The sequence below is a fragment of the Cupressus sempervirens genome, chromosome 3 (genome assembly GCF_028749045.1).
Source record: "Cupressus sempervirens isolate cs-2001-9-10 chromosome 3, ASM2874904v1, whole genome shotgun sequence".
Classification (NCBI taxonomy): domain Eukaryota; kingdom Viridiplantae; phylum Streptophyta; class Pinopsida; order Cupressales; family Cupressaceae; genus Cupressus; species Cupressus sempervirens.
This window is the reverse complement of record NC_143120.1, coordinates 409,750,964-409,777,857: the sequence shown is the minus strand read 5'-3', so window position 1 is coordinate 409,777,857 and position 26,894 is coordinate 409,750,964. Positions and strand designations below refer to the sequence as shown.

Sequence of the window (26,894 nt, the reverse complement as noted above, 5' to 3'; positions counted from 1 at the left end):
TTCAATGTTTTCATAAAAAAAATGATGTAAACTATTAATGAGAGCTATCAAGTACTACGCTTGAGAACTTTCACCAACACAATGCTAATTCAAACATCCACAAATACTCGCATCATACCACGAAAGTAATCATAGATGAATCAACACTTTAGCGATCCAGATTCCTTGGAGAGAGAATGCTAAATGTACTTCCTTTTATTTCTTGCACCAAGAAAGAAAGAAATAACTGATTACACAAAACAACAATTGTAAACACTTTCCAAAAATTTCTTTATGGTCAGAGCATAAGTGTTCCCCTGTATCCAAGTCCCAAAAAGTCCCTTATTACATTGAGATTCAGGAATTTATAGCTATTCTAGAATAACTAACCTTTCGGGTTCGTAACTACCTCAAAAGTTAGAGTTTGAGAACTCAGAACACAAGTTATAACCAACCCCAACTTCTTAAGGAGTCAAAGAACAACATCTTGCATGTACATCCATCAAAACCATTAAGTTTGACTTGGATCAAAAGCATCTTCTTAGTGTTTGGCCCATGTGCATATGAATATATATCATACTATACACTTCAGCCATTGAATCTTTAAGAAATCATAAGCATTCTTCAAACTCTGTCTAGCAGCTCACATAATCTGTTGATATTACATGATGTATGCTCTTTGATCAATGATTTCATGCTAAGAAAGGTGGCAGAGGATGTACTTCTGAATATGAGGCAATATTAGATGAAAACTTCTATAGTTTTGGATTTTGCCAGTTGATAAGAGGGAAATTGTGTCAAACAAGATTTGTGCTTTGTCATGATTTCCAACCATTGTACTAATCTCCTCCACGTGGGTTATAAGAACAAAAGCTTCCATTCAAATAATTTATACACATTGCCTATCCATGTTTTACATGGTTATTTGGAATCTAAGATCAACAAATCAAATCTCATAATTGTAGATGGGGAAGTTTAGGCACCCAGTCACTAGATTATTGACTCCTCTTTTTGGCCTGTCACTTGATGCTTAGCTTGGCTTGAAAAATTGGAGCTTTAGGCCACTGTCAACAATGCTCCAAATACCTCCTATTGAGATTGCTATGCTGAGTATGACACCAAATATACCAAGTCTCCAGTTCAAATACCAGGTAGTGTTGTATTTCTTAGGCTTCTTTATCATGCACCACATCAAACAAGGGTATGCAAAGGTTACAGTCAATGTGATCCCTCCAAGCAAACCAGCCTATTGAGGAAAATAAATTTGATCCCGAAAAAGAATCTCATGAATGTAAAAACCACCCAGAATCCACTTCGAATCCCTAGAGGACATGATTTGTTGGCCCAGCTGATGTAGGAAGCTTCAAAATCATCAAAAATTGGCATAGCATAAATTGGGAGACTGGTTAGGCAATTTATAACAACTAGAAGGAATGTTAGGCCCAAAAGTCCCCTTGAGATACCCTGATTATGAAATAAATATAAAGCATTTAGAATCCCTCCTAGTGGCATAAGGTTTCCATAGGCCCAATATCCTCCAATTGCAATAGGGAAGAAGCAGAAGGCAATCAGTGTATAAGCTACCTTAGCTCCTCTCCACATTGCTACATGGGCTAGATGCTTAAGACTTGATGGCATTGTTGACTGAATCTCAAGAGCAAGATTGTGGCCGCTGAAGGAAAAAGTTATGGCGCCCAATGCATTCAGGATTGTGAAAGCTAAGACATCAAATTTAGCCCTGATAGGATCATAAGATACGTTTGGAGGCCTGGGTTGGCTTACCGACAAAGCCCAAATGATTGTGCGGTATGTGACTAAAATCATTGCTCCAATCAAAGAAAACCATGTGATGGAGTTGAGATTGGGAAGCTGTGTAACAACCATAGCAAGGTAGGTGAACACCAAATAGCATTCAACTGAAGTTAATGGATGGGATTCACAAGTTGGGCCACAAACAATTTGGAAAAATCAATTTTAGCGAGCCCCCTATGACAATAATCAGTCCCATTACAGTGCCACGTGATGGATACAGGATTGTAAAAGTAGAGAGCCACCCACCCAATTTCTCACCAAAAGCATCTTTAGCAAGTTCTTCATATTGATTGTAGTGTTTTCTAGGTACAGATTCATGAAATCTTACAAGAAGCCACAGTGTGTATAGTTGCCAGATATAAGCAACCAATAGAGACAGAATTCCCCATTTCCTCAGTGAATTTCTCCTACGAGTTGCTTTCTCCTCCAAAGCTCCTGTTGTGGAATTCTACGAGTCATTCCTCACTATGATCTGTAGTAGGGTGCAATATGGCAGTCCCACCTTCTTCCCTAATTTCATCATCCAAATGACATTCTAAGGCCAATTCTTGCAGCCTTCGCAAGTATGGAGATGCCCATCAATCAAACATCTACATGTTCATAGGCATTTTATCAAATGGTTATCTTGCAATCTTTGTCTTTGTTCAGGAACTTGCCTCTCCAAGTGTTTGACCAATTAGCATTTAAAGATTGGTGTTATTAATGGGGCCACAAATTGAAGATCTTAACTCAACACCCCTCATCTCCACTTAAATCTATTCTCGGTGGATGCATTGTAGCATTTTGATTCATTTCATCTCCTCCATGTAACTGTGTTTGCCTTGACGCCTGCCACCTGCATTTTTCTAAATATCTCTGATATCTTGTTCACCTCCCCTCTCACGTTCATGCATTGCCAAAGTGGTGTCTTTGAAAATTGATAATCACCTCTAATCGTATGATTTAGGTTTTTTACTTTGGATTTCTCACAAGGTTTATAGCTTCAAAATGCATCTTCGTAACACCTGCAAGAGTATTGTTGATATAATGGCTCCTGTGAGTTTTTATGAAGCTTTTGCCAAATGTACCTCTTGATTTATGCTTGAGATTGAAAGTTACATTTCTATTCTACTTATCCATAGACATTTTCACTACGCATTCTTCCTATGTAATGATTTCCAAAACCTCTGTCAGGAAATAGTTTTAGATTGCATCTTTCAACTTTACTTCTAGCCGACAATTAATTGGAAGTTGGGATTTAAGTTCGGGTTAGGATTAGGTTAAAAAGTTGGAGTACGGGGAGAGAGAGTATGGCTAGTATGTGGAGAGAGAAAAATTGAGTGAGAAAACTCAAATCGAAACCCAAGCCCATACTTCTCTCTAAAAGTTTTAGTACATGGAGAGAGAAAAGTATGGGGAGAGAGAAAAGTTGGAAGAGAGAGAGAGTGAAAACCCAAACCAAAACCTTAACCCATACTTCTCTCTAAAGGTTTTAGTACGTGGAGAGAGAAAAGTACAGGGACAGAGAAAATTTATTTTTTCTTTATGACTAATCCCTCTTTCTCTTCGATTAATGAATTTAATAAAAACTCTCTGTAAAATGTCTGGGTAACAGTCAGTTAAAAAATGGTGTGAATTCATGAATGAAGAAGTTTCTCAATATGCAAATGGATCTTTTCCTAGACCAATAGGTGATCAAATATCTCAAAGTGAAATTTGTTCTTGGAAAATAGTAGATAGGAAATCCCTAGGACTCCTTAGATTAGGGGTTGTTGACAAGATCCTCTATTAGATCACAAAATATGATACCTCCAAGGATACTTGGGATGCTCTTAAAAACCTATATGGGAAAGTGACTGAAGAGGATGTCTACAAGATTGAAGACTTGACTAAAGAGGATGTCTACAAGATTAAAGATGAGCTTATCTCCCTAGATCCTAAGAGCTTTGATTTTATCTAGGATTTTATCATTAAGGTAAATGAGTTGAGAACAAAACTTAATGATTCTGGTAGTCTTATTAAAGATGATAGGTTTATTTATCTCATTCATAAAAGCTGCCATCTGAATACTCCACATTTGTCTCTTCTTTCAACACCACAAAGACTACCTTAGGGGCTTCCTATAAGAAAATCACTTTTGATAACTATACTCAGTTGTTAGAGGATGAACAAGCTAAGTTGATAATAATGGGGATTCTTAAGTCTTCAAAGTTTAAGGCATTGATAGCTAACAATGAGAATTCTAAAAATTTAGCTAGTGAAAGTTCAAACAAAGGAAAGGGCAAGAAGAAGATGTGGAAAGATAAAAAACAAGGGGTAACAAAAAAAGACAACACCCACATCAAATCAACAACAAGGAAAGTCTTCTCATAATACCAATAAAAAGGGGGACACTAATAGGAAAATAAGAAGTGTGCCTATTGCAAGAGAATTGGTCATGATGAACATTAGTGTTATCAAAAATAGATTGATGAATTGAAAAATATCATGAAGAAACACAATATTCCATTACCTAATTCTTATAAGGAGAAAGGGTCTTCAAATTCTAAGAGCAAATGGCAAGCTTTACTCACAAACACTGTTAGTTAGGGAGATTGGATAATTGACTTGGGTGCCGCACATCATATGGGTGCATCAATGAGAGATTTTTCTTTCATGACACATTCAAAGATACCTCACATCTTTGTAGGAGACAATACTAAAGTGGAAGTTGAAGAAAAAGGTGAATTTGAGATAGAAAATGGAGCATTCAAGGATGTTCTATATGTTCCTAATCTTACCTCCAACCTTCTTTTAGTCTACCAAATCACTCACTATGGAGATGGAAATAAGGTTGAATTTCTTCTAGATTCAGTGGTAGTGAAAAGCATCAAAGATGACTCCATGGTTGCAATAGGGGAAACTAGTCATGATTCAAGGCTTTACACTTTCTCTTCCTTTATGACTAAATCTAATGCACAAGCCCTTTTAATACATTCAAATACAACAAGAAAATTGTGGCATTAGAGATTCAAACATCTCAACTACAAGTATCTTCATCAACTTAGCGGCAAGAACATGGTTCATAGTCTACTTGAAGTCCAATTTTTAGATGGTGTTTGTTTAGGTTGCACACTTGGGAAACATCCTAAAAAAATTTTTGACAAGGGGAAGTCTTGGAGAGCACAATGCGTTCTTGAATTGGTTCATAGTGATGTGGTAGGACCATTTCCAGTGCCATCATTTGGTAAGTCTCGCTATGCACTCACCTTCATTGATGACTACTCTCACTTTACTTGGGTATTTTTAATGTCTCATAAGAGTGAATTAGTTGAAAGATTTCTTATCTTCAAGGCTCAAGTCGAAAAGCAGTCAGGAAAAGCCATCAAACTTCTTTGAATAGATAATGGGGTGGAGTATGTGAACTCAAGAAGGAATTGATCTTCAACATTCAATGCCATACATGCCACAATAGAATGATGTTGCTAAAAGGAAGAACAGAGCCCTCAAGGAGATGAACACTTGCATGTTATTACATAAGTCTCTTGATCAAGTCCTTTTGGTTGAAGCAATGAATTTTGCTAACTACATTTAGAACAAGAGTACTCATAAAGCTTTGGATGGTATAACTCCTTTTGAAGCTTGGACTAGCAAGAAACATTCAGTAAAGCACTTCAAAGTCTTTGGTTGCCCAACAGGGTACAAATACCTCCACATAAATGCAAGGCATTGGAACCTCAAAGAAAACCTTGCATCTTTGTTGGATATGTGGACTCACATAAAGCCTAAAATTTGATGGATCCAGAGACACATGACATATTCTATGAGAGGAGTGTTCACTTTGAAGAAAGTTGTCCCAACTTTACTTCTTCAACTCCTGCTTCTTCCTCCTTCATTGAAGAGAGTGACAGTGATAATAGTGACTTTGAAGATGTTTGTCCATGACCCAAACATAAGAATCAGCTAGATGAGGTTGAGGATATCACTTCTACATCTTCTTCCACAAAACCTAAATGGGCTCAATAGACATTGGATGCAGCAGGACCATTGGTAGGGAACCCTTCAAATACTAGGAGGACAAGATCACAACACAACTCACTTTCACATGCCTATATTGTAGTTGCTTCCAATCCACAATCATTCAAAGAAGCTTCAGGTATTCCAAAATGGCATATAGCAATGGAGGAAGAATATAATTCTCTTATGAGAAACAATACATGAGACTTAGTCTCTCTTCCTAAAGGAAGAAAATTGGTTTGATGTAAGTAGATCTATCAGACCAAGTTTGTAGTGGATGGAAGTGTTGATAAACATAAGGTTAGACTTGTTGCAAAAGGTTTATCTCAGGTGCCTGGTAATGACTACACTAAGACGTTTGCCCCAGTTGCAAAAATGAACTCTATTCATTTGACACTAGCTATAGCTACAACTCAGAGATGGGTTTTTCATCAGATGGATGTGAAGAGAGCATTCTTGAATGGAGATCTTTATGAGGAGATTTATATGGAGAAGCCATAGGGGTTCATTTAGGATTCTACCTTGGTTTGCAAATTGAAAAAGTCTATCTATGGACTTAAAGAAGCTCCAAGAGCTTGGTATAACAAGATGGATTCTTTCCTTCTCTCAACAAGGTTCACCAGATGTCAACCAAATGTTATTCCAATCTGAATATCTATATTCTTCAGTGGGATGGTTCTCACTTGCTTCTTGTGCTTTATGTTGATAACTTGATCATTACACGGAGTACAAAATCCATCATTGATAGTGTCAAGGCTACTTTGCAGGACATATTTTCAATGACAAACTTGGGTCTACTTCATTATTTCCTTGGTATTGAGATACATTAGTCTTCATCAAGGATCACATTATCACAACCCAAGTATCTCTTGATCTACTTGCTCAATTTCACATGAGTGACTACAAGGCTACATCTACTCCATTTCTTTTAGGTGTTAAGTTAGAAGCAAAGTGTTCCACTCCACTTGTTGATGCTCCTTTTTATAGATACTTTGTTGGAAGCCTTATCTACTTGACACATACACACCCTGACATATCCTTAATAGTTAGCGTGGTTTCTTGCTTCATGTAAGAGCCACATAAACTTAATTGGAAGGTAGCCAAATAATGACAAACTTGGGTCTACTTCATTATTTCCTTGGTATTGAGATACATTAGTCTTCATCAAGGATCACATTATCACAACCCAAGTATCTCTTGATCTACTTGCTCAATTTCACATGAGTGACTACAAGGCTACATCTACTCCATTTCTTTTAGGTGTTAAGTTAGAAGCAAAGTGTTCCACTCCACTTGTTGATGCTCCTTTTTATAGATACTTTGTTGGAAGCCTTATCTACTTGACACATACACACCCTAACATATCCTTAATAGTTGGCATGGTTTCTTGCTTCATGTAAGAGCCACATAAACTTAATTGGAAGGTAGCCAAATACATCTTGCACTATATCTAGGGTACATACATATGGGATATGCTATGTAGCTGGTACTAGACTATAGATAGTGGTTTATACAAACTCAGACTATATAGGAGATATTGATTCTCGCAAGTCTACTTCAGGATACATGTTTCATCTTGGTTCTGACCCCATTTGTTGATATAGTAAAAAGTAGAACACTATTGATCTTTCATTGACTGAGGCTAAGTAACAAAGAGCTATGAATGTAGCAACATAAGCTATTTGGTTGTAGCAAATACAGAAGGAGTTTGGTTTTTCCATACCTAGACCCACAGTCATAAATTGCAATAATTAGAGTGCCATTGAAATCTCAAAACATCTAGTGTAGCATCAATGCACCGAACATATTGAGGTTCATATGCACTACATTAGAGAGTTGATTCATGAGTGGGTCATTGCATTGTATTATTGTCCTACAAAGTAGCAGATAACTAACATCTTCACCAAGCCCTTCACTAAGGTCAAGTATCTTCATTTGCAAGATCTCTTGGGGATGTGAGATTTTTCACTAGGGGGGTCACATGACTCTTCTCTTCTTTATTGTACATATCTCTCTTTTTGGAGGAGGGTATTTCCCATGAGGTTTTCTTGCTTTCTCTATTTTCAAAGAGATTTCATTTCATTGGATTGCATTGCATTTGCAATATTGCATTTGTACTTGGGTACTTAACATGGCCTAGTAGCAGGGACCCTTTATGCATTTTCATCATAGCTTTTGTGAGCTTAAGTGCATTCTCGTAAGTTGCACTTAAGGGGGGTGTTGGTGTAAATAATTAATCACTATTTACACTTTGCTTAAGTTTACTTAGGTTAATGCAATATTTTATTATTTATTAGTTAGACACCAAGGAGTATGCATATTCATATGAGTTGTCTTGTTGACAACACAAGAGTAAGCAACTCTATTTTAGTGCATGGTGTCTACAACAAAAGAGTTTTCATAATCAACTGAGTTGTCATGCAGAAAACACAATTGTTTACAATCTAATTAAGCACATGGTGTCTACAACATCTTTTTATGTGACACACCTATGTAAGCTTATCCTCTCATCATTACACAAACTTCTATGCTCAATGGAGGATAATCCACTCTTGGTGGACATGTGCTTAGTTGTGAGGCTTATCAAACTCCTAGTCATTCTAGAGGCCTTTATATATAGGCACTTCTAGTGTACTTGTATAGCAATTATTCTCATATTGTTATTATGATCATACATCATTTGGTCCATATTGTGCTTTTTATTGAGCTTCTTTGATGGGGACACAACCCAAGAACAGAATGGAACCAACATAAAGGGAAAAATTATATTAACTGGGAAAATAAGCTAGTACAAATAGTACAGAGAAAATAAACTTCAAAACATGCCCTAAGGACTTACAATAGCATAAATCTGGAGAATATTTCTCCTTTTAGCACCTCCTCTCAAACTCCACTCCGAACTGCCTTTTACAATGCCAACAATCTCCTTAAATAGACCCCGGAGGATTAAGGACTAGGATTAGATTCTAGAAAGTGCTAGTAGGCATCCACCGACGAAATAGAAGGTTCCGGAAGCTGGGTTAGAAGTCGGTGCAAATCTAGAAGAATCTAGAAATGGTAACCGAACTTTCGAGAGGCATAACTTTTGAACCGTAGCTCTGATTGACGAACCGTTTACATTTTCGGAAAGCTCTCGAAGTGCTCTATAGCCCTATGGACCAGCTTTGCTTGTCCCCCATTTTTTGACCCTTTTTGAGGTCATTTAATGCCCCAAACCTGACTTTGAAGCATTCTTAGGAGGTCTCCAAAACCTGAAAAATTGCAATAACTTTCAAACCGTGGGGCCTATTGACCTGATTCTTTTTTTGGAATGCTCTAAATCATGAGTACATTCATCTGGCCAATTCACACCTTCTAGTTTACTGAAATGATGGCCCAAATACATGCTCCTATTTTTTTAGGATTTTCAAATGCACTGATAGTTGAACTATGAGAGTTGGAACCTTTATTTGAGCCAAATGGGTATCCAAAAATGTAAAGACATGAAACAAAAACTAAGTCTAAGTACATTTTTTTTTGGGTGACACAGGATTGCCCTTATACCTCTGGATGCTCCTGCATCAGACACCCAGGGTAGATTGAAAAGTGACCCTGTCACTTTATGGATGGTAGAGGAAATCAAAAATGGGAAACCTCAGCTGCTGAAATCCAAGTTGACTCCTCGATCGGCCGTCCTTTCCATTTGACCAAATACTCTTCATACTGCCTGTTTCTGGTACTCCTACCCACACTATGATCTAGGATTTTGTCTATCTCCTCCTTCTTAGAAGTAGGAATTGGACATGGCTCTAAAACCAGCTCCTCATCTGCACCATCATCATGATACTTTGTTAAATTTGCAATGTTGAAAATGGGAGAAATGTGGATACCATCTGGCAGCTCCACCTCATATGCATTTCCTGAGTCATGTTTCTTCAAAACTTTGCAGGGGCCAAATTTCTTCATTTTTAGCTTGTTGTAAGTACCAACTGGAAATCTTTCTTTTCGTAAGTGCACCATGACAAGATCCCCTACTTGGAATTCCTTATGTCTTCTCCTTTGATCAGCCCTAGCTTTATACTCTTGATTCATCTTGATAATGTGTGCTTGAACCTCCTCATGTAGATGCTTGATGTGTTCAGCAAATTCCTCAGCTTCAGCACTTGTCTTCTCCCCTTGTTCTATCTTCCTCAATTCTGGTGCAGTCCTTGGGCTATTCCCATATACAATTTGAAATGGTGATTTTCCAGTACTCCTATTTACAGAGTTATTATAAGCAAACTCTGCCTGTGGTAGAATCAAATCCCATCCCTTGGGCTTATCTCTAACTAAACATCTCAGCAAATTGCCCAGACTTCTATTTACCACTTCTATTTGGCCATCAGTCTGTGGGTGATGCGTGGAACTAAATTTCAAGTCTGTTCTCAACTTCTTCCACAATGTCCTCCAGAAATACCCCACAAATTTAGTGTCTCTGTCAGAAACTATACTCCTTGGAAGACCATGTAGTCTTACCACCTCTTTGAAAAACAAGTCTACAATATGGACATCATCATGAGTTTTGTGGCATGGAATGAAATGTGCCATTTTGGAGAACCTATCAACCACCACGAATACTGAGTCATTACCCCTTTGTGTCCTTGGCAATCCAAGAACAAAATCCATACTTATGTCCTCCCATGGCCTTGATGGAACAGGCAATGGCTGATATAGGCCAGTATTTTGACTAAACCCCTTGGCAACTTGACAAACTTGGCAACTCTGTACAAACTTCTTCACATCCTATGTAATTTGAGGCCAAAAATAATGTTCTCTAAGAATGGCAATGGGCTTATCCCGACCAAAATGTCCTGCCATCCCTCCACTGTGTTTCTCCTTAATCAGATTTTCCCTCATGGAACTCCTTGGAATGCACAATTGGCTACCTTTGAACAACATGCCATCCTAAATCAAATAGTCTAACTACTTGGTTCTACCTATAGCAACAAGTTCTTTACAAGCTTTCCATGCTTCAGCAAAATTAGGATCCTCAGGGTACAAATTCTTGAGTTCATCAAACCCAACTACTTCAACCTGCATTACTGTAAGCAGTGACTGTCTCCTAATTAGTGCATCTGCAACCCTGTTAGATTTTCCACTTCTATGCTTCAACACAAATGTATAACTCTGCAAGAATTCTACCCACTTCATATGCCTCTGATTCAATTTACCTTGACTATTTAGGTACTGTAATGCCTGATTATCAGTATACAAAATAAATTCCTTTGGCAATAAATAGTGCCTCCATTTCTTTAAGGCCTAAACTATTGCATAGAACTCTTGATCATAAACATAATACTTCTTCTTTGCATCATTCAATTACTCACTAAAATATGCAATAGGCTTACCTTCTTGGCTTAATACAACCCCAATAGCGCTGCCACTAGCATCACAATCCACCTGGAACACTTTTCTAAAATCTGGAAGTGCCAACATAGGTTGTTCTGTCACCTTCTTCTTCAGCAATTCAAAACTTCTCATAGCTACTGTAGTCCATTTGAACTCTTTTCTATCCCCTCTTATTGTATCAGTTAGGGGTGCACATATGCCACTGAAATTCTTAATAAACTTCCTGTAAAAACTAACCAGACCATGAAATGATCTTACCTCAGTAGCATTCCTTGGAGTAGGCCATTCCAAGATGGCTTTTACCTTCTCTGGATCCATTTTGAGACCTTCAGGTGATATAACAAACCCCAAATAGACTAACTCCCTTTTTGAAAAGACACACTTCTTTAGATTAATTAACAGTTTCTCTTCCCTTAGCCTTTCAAGGACACTACGAATATGCAGTAAATGTTCTTCCAAAGTCTTGCTGAAAATTAAAATATCATCCAAATAAACAATAACAAATTTTCCCAAGAACTTCTTAAGTACCTCATTCATGAGCCGCATGAAGGTGCTTGGGGCGTTCGTCAATCCAAAGGGCATGATCAACCACTCATAAAGACCCTCCTTGGTCTTGAAGTCTTTTTTCCACTCATCTCCTTCTCGAATCCATATCTGATGATAGCCACTCTTCAGATCTATCTTTGTGAAGTACTGAGCTCCACTCAAGTAGTCCATAAGATCATCCATCCTTGGCAAAGGAAACTAGTACTTGATGGTTATCCTATTTATAGCTCAGGAATCTGTACACATCCTCCACTCTCCATCCTTCTTTGGTGTGAGTACTGCAGGTACTGCACATGGACTCAGGTTCTCTCAAATCAAGCCCTTCCTCAATAGCTCCTAAACTTGTCTATTTAGCTCCTCTATTTCAGAAGGAGTCATCCTGTGATTAGCCTTGTTAGTTAAACTAGCTCCTGGAATCAAATCTGTCTAATGACTGATTTGCCTTACTGGTGGCAATCCATCTGGAATATTATCAGAGATAATATCTCCAAATTCCCCTAGTAAATCTGAAACTTCAAATGGTATTTCACTACTACCTTCTTTATCTTACCTAGGAATCAAAGCATAGCACATATGTTGATGTTTCATGCCATCTAAAAACTTCCTTCCATCAACAAGACAAATCCTAGCACTGCTACATACCTTTTCACCTTCCTTTTTCATGGGCTTCAATTTGTGGCAAACTCCATCCTTTGTCAGAGAGTATGTGTTTGCATGTCCATCATGCACTGCATGTCTATCAAACTGCCATGGTCTACCCAATAATAGATGGCAAACATCCATCAAAATAACATCACAGAGAACTTCATCATGGTAACTCCCAATTTTGAATTTTACTAAACATTGTTCACTTACTAGGACCTTATGATCATCTTTTACCCAAGAAATTCGATAGGGTTGGGGATGTTTCTCCCTCTTGAGCTTTAGCTTAGAGACCATCTCTTTTGATACTAGGTTATCAGTGCTACCACCATCAATGATCACGTCACAACATTTATCCTCATACTTGCATCTGGTACGAAACAAACTCCTCTGATGTCCTGGTTCATTTTCACCACTTAGTAGGACTCTTTCATTTACCAAAGTCTCTCCTCTTTCTGCATCCTCTAAATGTGATGATTTGTCCTGGTTCAATCTTGCCACTTAGTAGAACCCTTTCATTTACTAAAGCCTCTCCTCTTTCTGCATCCTCTAAATGTGATGATTGTGCATCCTCATCCACATGAGCAACCCTAGCTTGGCCCTTAGCTCTCCTATCTGTCCTTCCTTGTCGTTGAGGGCATTCAAAGGCATGATGACCTTCTTCATTGCAATGGAAACAGGTACCATGGAAGCCTCCTCTTCCTTGTCCATGTCCTCTACCTCTTCCTCTTTGATTTCCAAAGTCTTGATCATGGGAGCGGTTGAAACTCTCATTCCTTTGGTTTTTGCTAGTACCCACATCTTCATTTTTCTTTTGGGTTTCATTGCAGCCTCCAGATGATCTACCGCTTCCCCTTCCTACATGACTGCGCCCTCTTTTTCTTCCTTCAAACCTTTTACTCAGCTTCTCTTCAACTCGTAGGGCAAACTGGTATGCTTCTTCAACACTGGTCATTCTTACCAAACTTAATTCCTCTTGGATGCTAGGTCGCAACCCACTGATATAATGAGCAACCTTCTCCTTATTTGCTTCTGCATGCCCTGCTCTAATCAAGAGTCGATAAAACTCCTCTGTATATTCTTGGACTGATCTTCCTGCTTGCTTTAATCCATGCATCTTCTTAAAGAGATCAAGCTCGTAGTCCACAGGAATGAACTGCTTCTTCAATTTGTCCACCATGCGATCCCATCTTGTGATCTTCTCCTTTCCTCTTCTAAGTCTTTCCAGTTGAACCTCTTGCCACCAGATTTTGGTATGGCCTTTCAATTTGGCCTTTGCAAACTTAACCCTATCTGGGTCCCTTATATCCTCATACTCAAAGTATTCTTCCAGTTCATTGATCCAATCGATCAACTCATCTGGTTTCAAATTTTCTGAAAATATACCCACTTCAATTGTAGGTCTTTTCCCAAACTTAGTAATGGCCCTAAAAAGCCTTTCCTCTATAGGATTCAGAACTTCCCCGTCAACTTCCTCTTCTGGTCCCATTACTTCCTCTTCATTGTCATCCTAACTATTGTCACCTGCGACAATATTTGCTCCTCTACGAAGCTCCTCTTGCAATGCTTGTACCTACCTCTAGAGGGCTCTAACCTCCTCAGGATCAATAGCTCTGGCCCTTCCACCATGCTCTCTTCATGGAGGCATCTTCTAACTAGAACCCACAACCACATAGTCCTAGTGCAAACTGCCTCACAGTCGGTGCTCTATCTATACACTCAGGAAAACCCGCTCTGATACCACTTGATGGGGACACAACCCAAGAACGGAATGGAACCAACAAAAAGGGAAAAATTATATTACCTGGGAAAATAAGCTAGTACAAATAGTACAGAGAAAATAAACTTCAAAACATGCCCTAAGGGCTTACAATAGCATAAATCTGGAGAATATTTCTCCTTTTAGCACATCCTCTCAAACTCCACTCTGAACTGCCTTTTACAATGCCAGCAATCTCCTTAAATAGACCCCAGAGGGTTAAGGACTAGGAGTACATTCTAGAAAGTGCTAGTAGGCATCCACCAACGAAATAGAAGGTTCTAAAAGCTACGTTAGAAGTTGGTGCAAATCTAGAAGAATCCAGAAACGGTAACCGAACTTTCGGGAGGCATAACTTTTGAACTGTAGCTTCGATTGATGAACTGTTTACATTTTCGAAAAGCTCTCAAAGTTCTCTATAGCCCTATGGACCAGCTTCGCTCGTCCCCCTTTTTTGACCCTTTTTGAGGTCATTTAATGCCCTAAACCTGACTTTGAAGCATTCTTAGGAAGTCTCCAAAACCCAAAAAACTACAATATCTTTCAAACCGTGGGGCCTATTGAACTGATTCTTTTTTCGGAATGCTCTAAATCATGATTACATTCATCTGGCCAATTCACACCTTCTAGTTTACTGAAATGATGGCCCAAATACATGCTCCTATTTTTTTCAAGATTTTCAAACGCACTGATAGTTGAACTATGAGAGTTGGAACCTTTATTTGAGCCAAATGGGTATCCAAAAATGTAAAGACATGAAAAAAAAACTAAGTCTAAGTACATTTTTTTTTGGGTGACACAGGATTGCCCTTATACCTCTAGATGCTCCTGCATCATTCTTGATCTTGGTTGCATTTTTCCCTAAGGAAAATTCAAATGTTGACCCATATGCAAATGGTTTAATTACACATGCAAGTCAATTCAATTTATGTTGTAAATATCAATTTGTCAAATACAAATGAAAAATTTATTCTTGGTTTTCTTTTTCTTTGTAGGTCAATTCATTTTAGTGAAGGTCATAAGATTTTACCAAAGGAAATTTCCTTACCAAGCATGTCACTCTTATGCATGTATAGGGTTTGAATATTTTTGTCTTTCTTAATTGATTTGCACATTTTAAGTTCACAAAAATTTGGGAGAGTTGAGTTACTAAAATCCGCAAGAATGTTACATATCTACAAAGAAGATACCCAATACCAACACTTGTAAAGATAGATTGATTTGTGTTGAAGAACATATTTCTTTCTCAATTAAACCATTTTTCTCCCTCAAATAATGACTTTAATTTATATTATTTTTTGGCCAAGGGTATGCATTGGATAAGTTTTGAATCTGTATACAATTCACAAACTTGGATGTGAGTCCAATCCTATGACTAGGATTGTGATTGGTGTGATCAAATAGCTCATGGATTGATCAACTTTATAAATCTCATACGAAAAGGTAATTTGAGTTTTTTTACATGTGTCAATGCTTTAATTAGGTGCCAAAATGGGATGGGGGAATTCCAAATTGAATCAAGGGGGTATTATGGTGTCATTTTTTGTATGCTTCCACAATATTTTCTTTAGTTTTTTTTCTTTTAATTCTTTTCTTTTGTTCCTTCTTCAAGCATGGATCCAATTTTTTTTTCATGACCTTGACACATTTTAATATTTATGATTAGAAATTAAAATTTCTACTTGTTATAAAAAAGAAAGCAAAAATATAGTAACAATGGTCCAAGATATCATATTTCCATAATCCATAGTTTAAAATTGATATTTCTTTTGGATTTAATCATGTAATTTATGTTCTTCATTCCTAGAACTTAGTTGATCAAAAAAATTGATGAAAAAAATTAATGCAATAAAATGCAAAAGAAAATCCCATTATAATAATGTTGTCACAAAAGTTTGCACCCTTGCCTAATGTTTTTTTTACCTAAAGCAACCTTGTGAAACATAGAAATAATCTCGAAGTTGTGGGACTTGAACAATGAGATTGAGTCTCTAGAGAAGACCATCTTCCCTACTACCAAAGTGTACCTAACTACTCTTGAGAGGAAAAGGGAGAAGGAGATGCATAAAAATCAAACTACCTAATCTAATCTAAAGGGGTGATGCACCAAAATAGTCTATTCAATCTTATCTCTACCTAACAATGGACTAATCACCAATATAATCTCAAAATACACTGATTCAACCTTTACTTTAATTCAATAATCACATGTAATCAAAAACTAAATGAGATGCTACAAGGAAGGAACTTCACTCTATATCATTCAAGGCCAAATAGATACTGTCATGCAGATTGAAGAATGGAAGCAATATATTAACATATACAAGAAGTTTTTGCATTTATATTAATGGGGGAATGAGGTACAATAGAGAAATGTATTCATTCTTAAACAAAAGGAAATTGCAGTTGCAGAGCATACGATACAACTGCTAATGAATTAGAGAAAAGACCGACCCTTGAAGGGTTTACAAAACTTGCTTTTATAGTTCAAGCATAACTGAGACAGCTTCTACCCTAAGGCAAAGCTCAACTACTACCATTAAAGTTAGAGAGAATAATCACTATAAATTTGGGAAGATTTGATCTTGGTACACATCTAGATGCAGGAAATTATATCTTTCATAACAACCTGAGCTTTAAGAATACAAAAATAGTGACCAAAACAATCAGATTGGGTAGATGGATTAATATGGTAGAGAGGAATGAAATCTGCATTGAATGGGCATGGATAACACTCAAAAAAGTGGTTGCAAGTAATCCAAGACCTAGTCACCATTAAAGCGTTACTTCTTCTTTATTTTTAACACACCAAATCAAATATATCACTAGGTGAACTATATTCAATCTTCACACATAACTTTCTTGTGATTTTATTGGCTGAGGGCACCTCTTATTTTTCTAGCTCAGACAAGCAATCACCTTTTCACATCAACCTAGGGTCCTATGATCTTACAATTGCCTTTGAAGTCAAAACCCCTCATAACATCTTCAGCTGAGAATCTAACCCTTGCGATCTTACGATCGATCAAAATTGAAACCCATATGACCTCATGACAACAAGATCTTATGACAATACACTTGGTATAGCATCAGAGACTCATCAATCCACCCTTGAGATCCTATGATCCATTGTTTTTCATAGCGTTGGGGAGCCTTTCAACTTCCTTTATGATTTTACAAGCATAGTTATCTTGACCTTATGATCCCATGATTGTAATCTATTGTAGCGTCAACAACAGGCAACCATAACCCTCACAATCCTATGATCACGATCAGTTAACCCCTATTGTGACTTCTGTGGTCTATCAACTTACCCTTGCAATCTCACGAACATAGTTTATCATGAGATTGGGAGATTTTTCTATTTTCCTTTGTTAATGGAAAGATTCAATTTAACCTTTCTCACCTTTATTTGATGAATGACTACCCTGAAACTAGCCCTTTACCTTTTTACATCCTCTATGATCATATGACCGCAGCTATCAAAATGTTCATCATAACATTAGAAGCCTTTTTGCCTGCCCTTACAATCTTATGATCAATTTCCAACTAACCTTGTTGTGACATTGGAAATAATCCATAAATGTTGCCTTTACCTTTTGAAATTGGTCCCACAAGTCCACATGGTGAACACTCACTTTCTTGCAATGGTTAAAGTTTGTGTATCTTCAAAAAACTTGCGCATACTGGATGTCGATCTGCTTAGATCCAATGATCAAGGAAATTTAACTGTAGATGCCTATGTATTTTGCACCCATGCATCCTAGGACTAGGGTTTGGCATTTAACCTTGTGAACAAGTGAACATGAGGCTTTTGTTGCTTTGCCACTCAAAACCTGGGTTAACCTTAGCTCTATGTGATCATGTGAATAAAGCTTCTATGCAACCTCACAACTTGAACCTCTAACCCAACATCAACCCACGAGAATAAGAAAACAAAGGCCTTGCAACATTTCCACCTTAACCGTGGTCTGCATCTTATCCCTTTCAAACATGAGAGCATTGAGATCGCCACTTCACAGCATGAACCCTGGGTCAACCTTAACCACCTGTGATGAAGAGAAACACTAGAGATCACTGCTAAGAAGACCATGTCACATCCTTACAACCTTCAAATCCTTAAGCTCTTAATCATATGTGAAGATGTACTTACTATAGGGATAACCATTTTGCATGCTCATAGTCTCCCTGATGGTTAAGTGCTTATGGCCTGCGACCATGCGATGAAGAGTAGTCGCAAGGTCACAACTTAAATATTTATAAGGATAGAGCATGCAATCATGAAAGATTCAAGATTTGGGGATAAAAGAGAAAATTTAAAAAAAATTTCATATTCATAGGGCAAATGAATTTGAATAGTCAAATGACCATTGGACATGTTGTCACCCTAGAAAAAATAAAATTTTCCCAGGTGGGGGGGGGGGGGGGGGTGCAAGAATGGCTAAAAAATAACAATGGTGTCACTAAGAAAGAACTTGCTTCTAATGACACCAACAAAACATGGTCTAATAAGTGTGATAAGTCCTACAAAGAATAATTGTTGAGGTCTTGAAGAAAATTTTGCATAGTCTAATAGGTAGACATCAATTAAATTGAACAAGGATCACACTTGATTTTAGTAGCTCCAAATTCTAAGGAATTCTTTAGCAACCATATTTACACCAAATTGATATATGTCCTAAAATTATTTAAAATAGTGTTTGGTAAAATATTAGGCCTTGGGGTCTTACAAAAAAACAATGAGAAAGTGGTATCTCTACTTTATTCCCAAAAATTGGTAACAAAAGTAATGCATTTTCCTCACAAGATAAGGAGAGAGGGACTTTTTTAGATGTTCAACTTTTAAAGTAGAAGGGTTGTAAGTTGTCTGTTTAAAAAATAATTTTTCAAAGCAATTAGAAGAAACCTACCCTATCTAATAATCTATAGTGACTTCTAATACAATCTCATTAAGAAGTTTAGAGATATTTGTTTTCCCAAGTCTCATAGTGGATTGGTAAAAAAATGAAAATATTATTTCACCCCACTTTTAACTACTAAAATCTATATTTATTTTTCTTCTATTAAATGTCGTCTTATTTTCAATATATTCTCTTTCCTCAAAATATACTTCCAAACTTATCCAAAATAAACTTTTTGTTAGGAAAGTACTTGTTGACCTTGAAGTCTTCACAATATAAAGATAGTGACAAACAAATCTAATTTATTCTTTAGAAAGACTCACAATTATCACCCAAGGTTCCATAAGGTCAAGTCAATTTTTTGTTGAGTAGGTCAAGTAAGATTATGTGAGATCTCACAAGATGGTCCCTTTTAGGTTTGTTAAAGGTATATCTAGATTTACTATATATTAGATTTCTACTTGTTCTTTCTAGGTTTCTAAATGTAGAACACCTAAAAAAAGATTTGTAAATCAATAAAAAAATTCCAAGCTAAACTAACAACTATTCAAATTTCAAATTTCAAAGAAAATAAAAAAGATAATAGGGTTGCAAGACGTTCAAACAAAATTAAACATCTACTTCAAGCATTAATCATTCAAACACTTGAATATGCATGAATTACATACCATGCGATTACAAACCAAAAATCCTTAATTTATATGAAGACATAGTGTTATCATCAAAAGAAAATGAAATAACATAGAATTGATCAAAATTCTTCAAATTACAAAACAATACCCATGTACATACATCCTAGATGAATTTACCCTCTAACTAATGAATTAGTGAGATCCAACCATTTTATCCATCACAAAGAAACAATCATTCGGTTACTAATACCAACTAGTGATATGCTCTTAGTATTCAATAAACACGTATCAATGAGTTTGACCCAAAAACTACAAAGTTGAATCCTGAAAGCAATATTAGAATTTGTCTTGCTATGGAAAATTTATCCCACTTATTAATACTAACTAATCAAGTGATTGAATGAATCTCACAAAAAAACAAGTGTCTTATGAATCTTAAATTTTATTCAAATTCACAAAAGATAGGGAGTTTCTATGTAGTAAGATTGTAACAACAAAACCATATAATGTTCAAATGAGGAATTCCCAACCCTTATTGAAAATTAATCTATGGTTTAAGTAGAAAATTGAAATTACATATTTTTGAAATTAGTTACTAGGGTTTTTGGGCATTACTTTGGAGAAAAACAAAATTAAAGTGACATATTAGTGCTCAAAAATAATTCTAAACTATCAAAAAATGGATATACAACTATTTAATGATTTCACGAATCTAATTAAGCTCCAGTTACACCAAAATGTACCCTAAAATTTTGAGACTTATCTATCATTCCAACATTCTAAGTGCAACTCACCTACATCCAATTTTTCAATTATTTTCTTGAGTTTATCCATAAGAAAATTGTAGTTCCTTGTTTGCACAACTCTTGGGGATATGTGAAAACACATTGGAACAAATGTAGGAAGAAATTGAAAATTAAAAATATACAAAGTTTTGAGGGAAAAAAATATGCTTGCACTACTTTTCAATTGCTAACTAATGTAAAGTTTTCAAAAATTATATCAAAATTCATGTCTATGTATTTAGAGATGCACAACCATCTCTTCAAAGGAAATATTAAAAGCATTTACAACATCATATATTTCATTCGTGTTTGGGATTTTCATGTACTTTAGTTCAACTTGATTTTTTAAATGTCTTTATCTTCTTATTGGAATCCTTAAACTAAGTTATTTCTTTTTGAATGTTTGGAAACTCTCTATTTACCCTAATCATCCAATAAATGTGTTCTTATATGCTAGCTTTGGGTTAAATTTTCTTGAATTTATGTATGATATTAAGTATATTGATCTCCAAGTTGTATTGATTATCAGTGTCAAACACCTAGTCATTTCCTAAGCAAAGTTGGTTGATAATCACTTCAACTAAGCCACCCGATAAAAATTGAATGATTATGGATTTGTTTATATTCCAATGTGAACCGAGAAAGTCAAAGGTTGTTAAGCACCCTAGTATGGATTGAGTGATAGTTTATGCCAAGTAAAGATAGAAGATGTTGAGCAAAGAAAAGATAGTTTGTGTTGAGTAAGACAATTACTGTTGAGCACACATAAGCCAAGAGACAACATGAATATTAGTTGTGACCAAGTATTAGGGTATTCGAGTACCCAGTAAACTAGTTTTCACATATGTGTTTGTGATAGCACAAACACTTATGTGAACCATTTTGGATGACTTCTATATGCAATTTTATGATTGTAGAGATATAAAAGGAGGAAATTACACATTTTGTTAGAGGACATCAATCCCTAGGAAGGTAGAGTAACCAATCAAAAAATTGGAAGGACTAAGCAATAAAAGGTAGAGCTTTGGATCGTTGACAATGATCTACAACCTTCTCTAGTTATTTATTTAAGAAGGGTACAAGCTCTAAATCAAAAAAGTGTGATTTAGTCTATAAGCGAAGGATCAGGAAAGAGTGAAGAGACAAGTGTATGAGCAAAGGAAGGCTATGTTTGATGATTAGAATTAGAGATCAGATAGAGAAACCTAGTTGTGAAGGGAAAAACATAGTATATTAGATAAGGAGATCAAATCAAACAAGGAAAGTGAAGATTCATAATCTAGCATCATAGTGCTAACCAAAGGATTAGGTATTGAGTCATTCTAACAAGTGAATCAGGGTAAATCTCTTAATAGAGTGGTCCTAACAAAAGGTCTACCTAGTTGTGAGTTTTAAATCCTTTTATCAAGGTAGATTGAATAAGTATTATAATATCCTAATAGGATAGACCCCTCACAAGGTAAATCACCAAAATTGGTCAAACATTGTAGCTATAGTAGTGAATATTTGTGGGTGTCATCCCCACCCAAACTTTACATTCACCTTGGAGGGTTTTTTGGTGACCAAATCTTGTGCGTTATGTGTTTTCATTTACTTTCATATTTATGGATGCGATGTACACTTAGATCTATTTTAGTATTATAGTTTATGGTTATATGGTTTGTGATCTAAGATAAAAGATGGATTAGAGATTACTACATTTGATTTGTTGTTTGTTTCAATAAGTGAAAAGCTTTTGTGGATCCTAATTCACCCCACTCTTAGTATCTTACTTTCCCATTAAGCATTCTAACAATTGGTACCAGAGCTTCATTCTCTTAGAAGAATTATAATAGCTTGAGAGTTAAGATCTTGTAGATGGAGGCTTATAGGCTGGGAAATATCATTGAGAATCAAAAGCTTGACATCCAGACCATACTACAACAAGTTGAAGTAGCAAGAGAGGAGTTGAAGAAATCCTTAAAGAATAGAAAGAACTTGGCTATCCAATAGAATGAAACTTTATATGTAGAAGACACTGAAGGACTACTTGAAGATGGAAATTCCAATGAAAGTGATGCAACAATAGAAGACCTATTGGAAAGGAACAACACAGTGAATGAAGAAGTAAGAGAACTCAAGAGAAAATATGAAATCTAGTTAGTGAGATTGTTTGAAGTGACTAAGCAAAAAAAGAAATTTGAAGAAGATAAAGATAATATGTCTACAAGACTTGATAACAAGAATAGTGAAGTGCAAAGGCTTACTTAAAATTAGTTTTATATGACCAATAGACTACTCCTTACAACTCAAGAGTTCAGTAGAAAAGATGTGGAGATTGCTAATCTAAAATAAGAGAATGGGGATCTGAAGAATAAACTGAAACATGGAAAGGAACTCATTGAAAGGTTGAACAAACCTAAAGAATCTATGAGATATTACAAAGAGCTAATGAGATAAAAAATAAGGCCTAATGAAACATATATTCTAGGCTATACTGAACACCTATCTAAGGAAGGAGAATCATTAAAGAGTAGATAGAAAAGAAATACAAAGCCAAAGAAGAAACCAAAATGCTGTCATTGTGGAAAGTTGGAATATACATCAAACATCTACAAAAGAAAGATTGGTAAGAAAAATCCTAAGCCAAAATTAAATGGACATTGTTTTAATTGCTAGAAGAAAGGACACCAAGCACATGAATGCAGGTCAAAGGAAAGAAAACAACCTATTGCACTTAGATTTGAAGGTCATTGTTACAATTGCCAAAAATATGGACATAGAGCTCAAGAATGTAGATCCAAGGCAAAGTCAAACTAGACATCCAAGAAGCAAGGGCATGCACCTAAGCAAGGAAACTCTCATAATTAGGATTATAACAAATGGTATATTTGTCATTATTGTGATGAATATGGTCATATTCTAGAGAACTGTATCAAGACACATTTTAGAGGAAAATCTAAGAGTTGGATGTATGCAAGTTTATTTTGTTATATTTGTCACAAGATTGGACATGTAAGAAAGGACTGTGAACCCAAGCAACATCACTAAGAAATAAACACAAGGGAAAATAAAAAGTTAATGTAGAACAAAAAAGGAATGAGACAAATCAAACATGGAGAAAGAAGGTAGATGAAAGTAGTAGTGGATCAAGTGAAGCCAAGGTCACCCAATCCAATGGATCAGGTGATCACACTACCTCAAACTAAGAAAAGAAGGTATGTTAGGAACTCTACATTTGAATATTACATTTTACACCAATTCTTGAAATAAGATATGTTAAGAGTCCATACCTATATGAATCAAGATGCACTAGGATAAACTTGAGGCAATAACTAACAAAATGAGATCATGTGCATGATAGATACCAAGTGTTAGTATTAGAGTCTATAGTGATCGAGTATCACTATGTAGATTGAGTTCATACATAGACCAAGTTGATATGTTGGCCAAGCTAAGCATTAAAATGGTAATGGAGACCAAATGATGGTTATGACTAAGCAATGTAAAGAAGGTATTGCGAACAAAGATTTATGTGAAGGCTGATACAACTATAATGTTGTTGGTATCTCTAACCAGTTTTTTCTATTAGTGTCAACCACTTAGTCATTTACAAGGAAGAGTCAGATGGTCATCACTATGTCCAAGCTACTCTATATAGGAAGAGACATGTACATAAGCAAGTATGTACCGAGCGCTATAGGAGCCAAGTAAGTTTTTGGTCACAAAGTATTTTCTACATGAGCTAATCTCATTAGCAATCAAGAAAATTCCAAGTACACAAGTGTTGAGTTATATATTATGTGTCATGCATAGTACATGCCAAGCATCATAAGGATAATATATACTGAACAACAATAATGTCAAGCATCAAGAAATAGTAAAGACTGAGCAATGCAGAGTTTACAAAAAAGTTAGGAATGAAATAGAGTTTGAGGAAAAATGGTTATCAAGTCAACTTGGGAGGAATATTTAAGTTTTTAAGAGGTTCTTGCATAAAATTTAATACTTACAAATGTTGTTATAGAACATTTACTTGACATGGATCAAAAATCCCTGTGTTGTGTGTTCTATAATTAGGATCAAGAGGCAAAAGATGGAACCATCTAGAAAATGGATTATGAATCACTTTAAATAGTGATGATCTTATCCTAGATCATAGGAATGCAAAGTAAGAGAAAAGGAAGAGAGGTTAATGCATCCAAACAAGAAGAATTGAGAAGATAAGAAGTCATTGATGGGTTATATTATCATCTAACAAACAAAGTGACCTAGTCATGGCAGTGAAGTGAAAGGGAAAGATAAGTGACATCAAATCAGAGGAGAGGATCAATTAGAAAGGAACAAACTCAAAATCAGCTTATAGACCAAACCGAGAGTTAGGCACTGGATCATTTTTAATAAACTTGAATCAGGTTGAATCTCTTAATAGTGTGGTCTTAATATATCTTTGTAAATCTCCTAATAGAGTTATTACTTTGTTGTAAGTGTTAAATCCTCTAACAAGGTCAGAACTAACAACCTCTTAAGCTTTTAATAGGGTAGACCCCTCATAGGGTAGATCATATTTTATGGTCAAACATTGTAACCTTAACTAGTTAAATTTATTATTGCAGTGGTGAAGATTTTTGGGTGTCATTCCCACCCTAGTTTTACCTTCACCTTCGAGGATTTCTAGGTAACAAATATTGTGTTATGTGTTTTATTTTCATGCATGAGATTGAGCAGATTTACAAGTTACAACAAATTTACATTATAAGTTTTACATGCACATGTTTTTGATAGGTGTGAATGAATTGGTGAGAATTTAGAAAGTGTTAAATATTTTGATTCATTCCCCTCTTAGTATCTTGTTTATCTTGTTTACTTCTCTATCAATCAATAATTGGTATCATAGCATTGGTTCTTTGAAAGATGCTTACAGGCTTGGAGATTAGATCTTAGAGGTGGAGGCTTCCAAACTGGACAAAACTATTGACAATCAAGTGATTGACATTCAACTCACACTACAAAAACTTGAGAGGATGAGACAAGATTTGAAGGATTCCTTGAAAAGGAGAAAGGAAATTTCAATCTAGATAAAACAATTTTCCTATTAAGAAATTCAGACTAAAGGACTATTTGAACCAATCAATCCAAAAGATAAAGCATCTACTAATCTACTTGGAAAGAACAAACTACTAAATGAAGAAGTGATAACACTAAAAAAGAGAACATGAAATCCAATTAGTAAGACTATGTGAAGTGACCAAATAAAGAAAGAAAGCTGAAGAAGACATAACTATGGATAAAGAAGACAAAAGGCTAATAGACTTCATGAAAGGATATAAGATGTACAAAAGCTCACTAATACTCAACTAGACATGATGAACATAGTAATGCTTGCAAATCAAGAATTGAATCACAAGGACGTAGAAATTGAAAATATCCAATCACAAAATGACATAATGAAGAATGAATTAAAAAATGAGAAGGAATCTTTGGAGAGATTCAACATACCAAAGGGAGCAATGAAGTACTTTGAAGAACTTATGAAGTAATCAAGTTGTTCTAATGGGACAGAACATTCATGCATCGAGAAAGGAGAATCATCCAAGAATGGAGAACTGAGGAATGCAAAGTCAAAGGACAAACCAACATGCTATTATTAGAGTAATTATTTGTTCGCACTTATTAATTAAATCACTTTGATAGAATTAAATAAGTTTCCTATTACTCTATTTTGCTTAAGCTATTTTGTAGGTGCATATAATTAATATATTATTAATTATATTGTGCAACCTAGGTTTTTTAGGCTTTAGGTTACCCTTTTCGGGTTTTGATCTCCTTTTATAAGGATTGATCTCTTTGTATTTTTTCATTATGAAGATCCATTGAATAATATTTTTCTTCTTTGTCTGAGATTTTTAGATCAAACCCTTGCCTCTTCTTCTCTTTTTCTTCTCCATGACAAATTTTATGCATGCAAGTTTTCTTGGGCTTCGTGGATTTGTTATGCGCTTTTGCTAAAATCCTACATGGTATCAAAGCTAGATCTATTGTAGCTTGTTCAGTGTTTCAAGAAAAAGGGAGAACAAGGGTTTGGAAAACTAGATCTAGTATTTTTTAAAGTTTTTTTTGAGAAAATAGAGGGGTCACTAATTTTTGGAGTAGTTTGAGGCCAAACAGACCTCATAGATGGATTCAAAAGGCGTCAAAACCCTTGTTTTGATATAAAATTTGTCCGATTTGGACAACTTTGATCTGGGAGGAAAAAATTTGTTTTCGTACAAGGCCGTACGACCTCTACATGCAATCTGAGAGAAAAAAATTGTAAAATAAATCACGCAGGAATTTTTCAGCCCACGATGGTTAGTTAACCGTAGCAAAACCACTAGCGGTTAACTGCTGCAGTCATCGCTGGCGGAAACCACTAGCGGTTACCGATGGTGGTCTGCCAGTGGCCTATAGCGGCTCCATCGATGGCAACCACCATAGCCCCACTGCCACTCCACCTCGCAGCGGCCCTCCGTGTCAT

The 26,894-nt window shown here is 35.9% G+C and overlaps 1 pseudogene; it reads right to left on the bottom strand.

The window, feature by feature from the left end:
* Positions 1 to 1,007: 1,007 nt before the first annotated feature.
* On the bottom strand, positions 1,008 to 26,894 carry LOC149566744 (lysine histidine transporter-like 8 pseudogene; annotated as a pseudogene).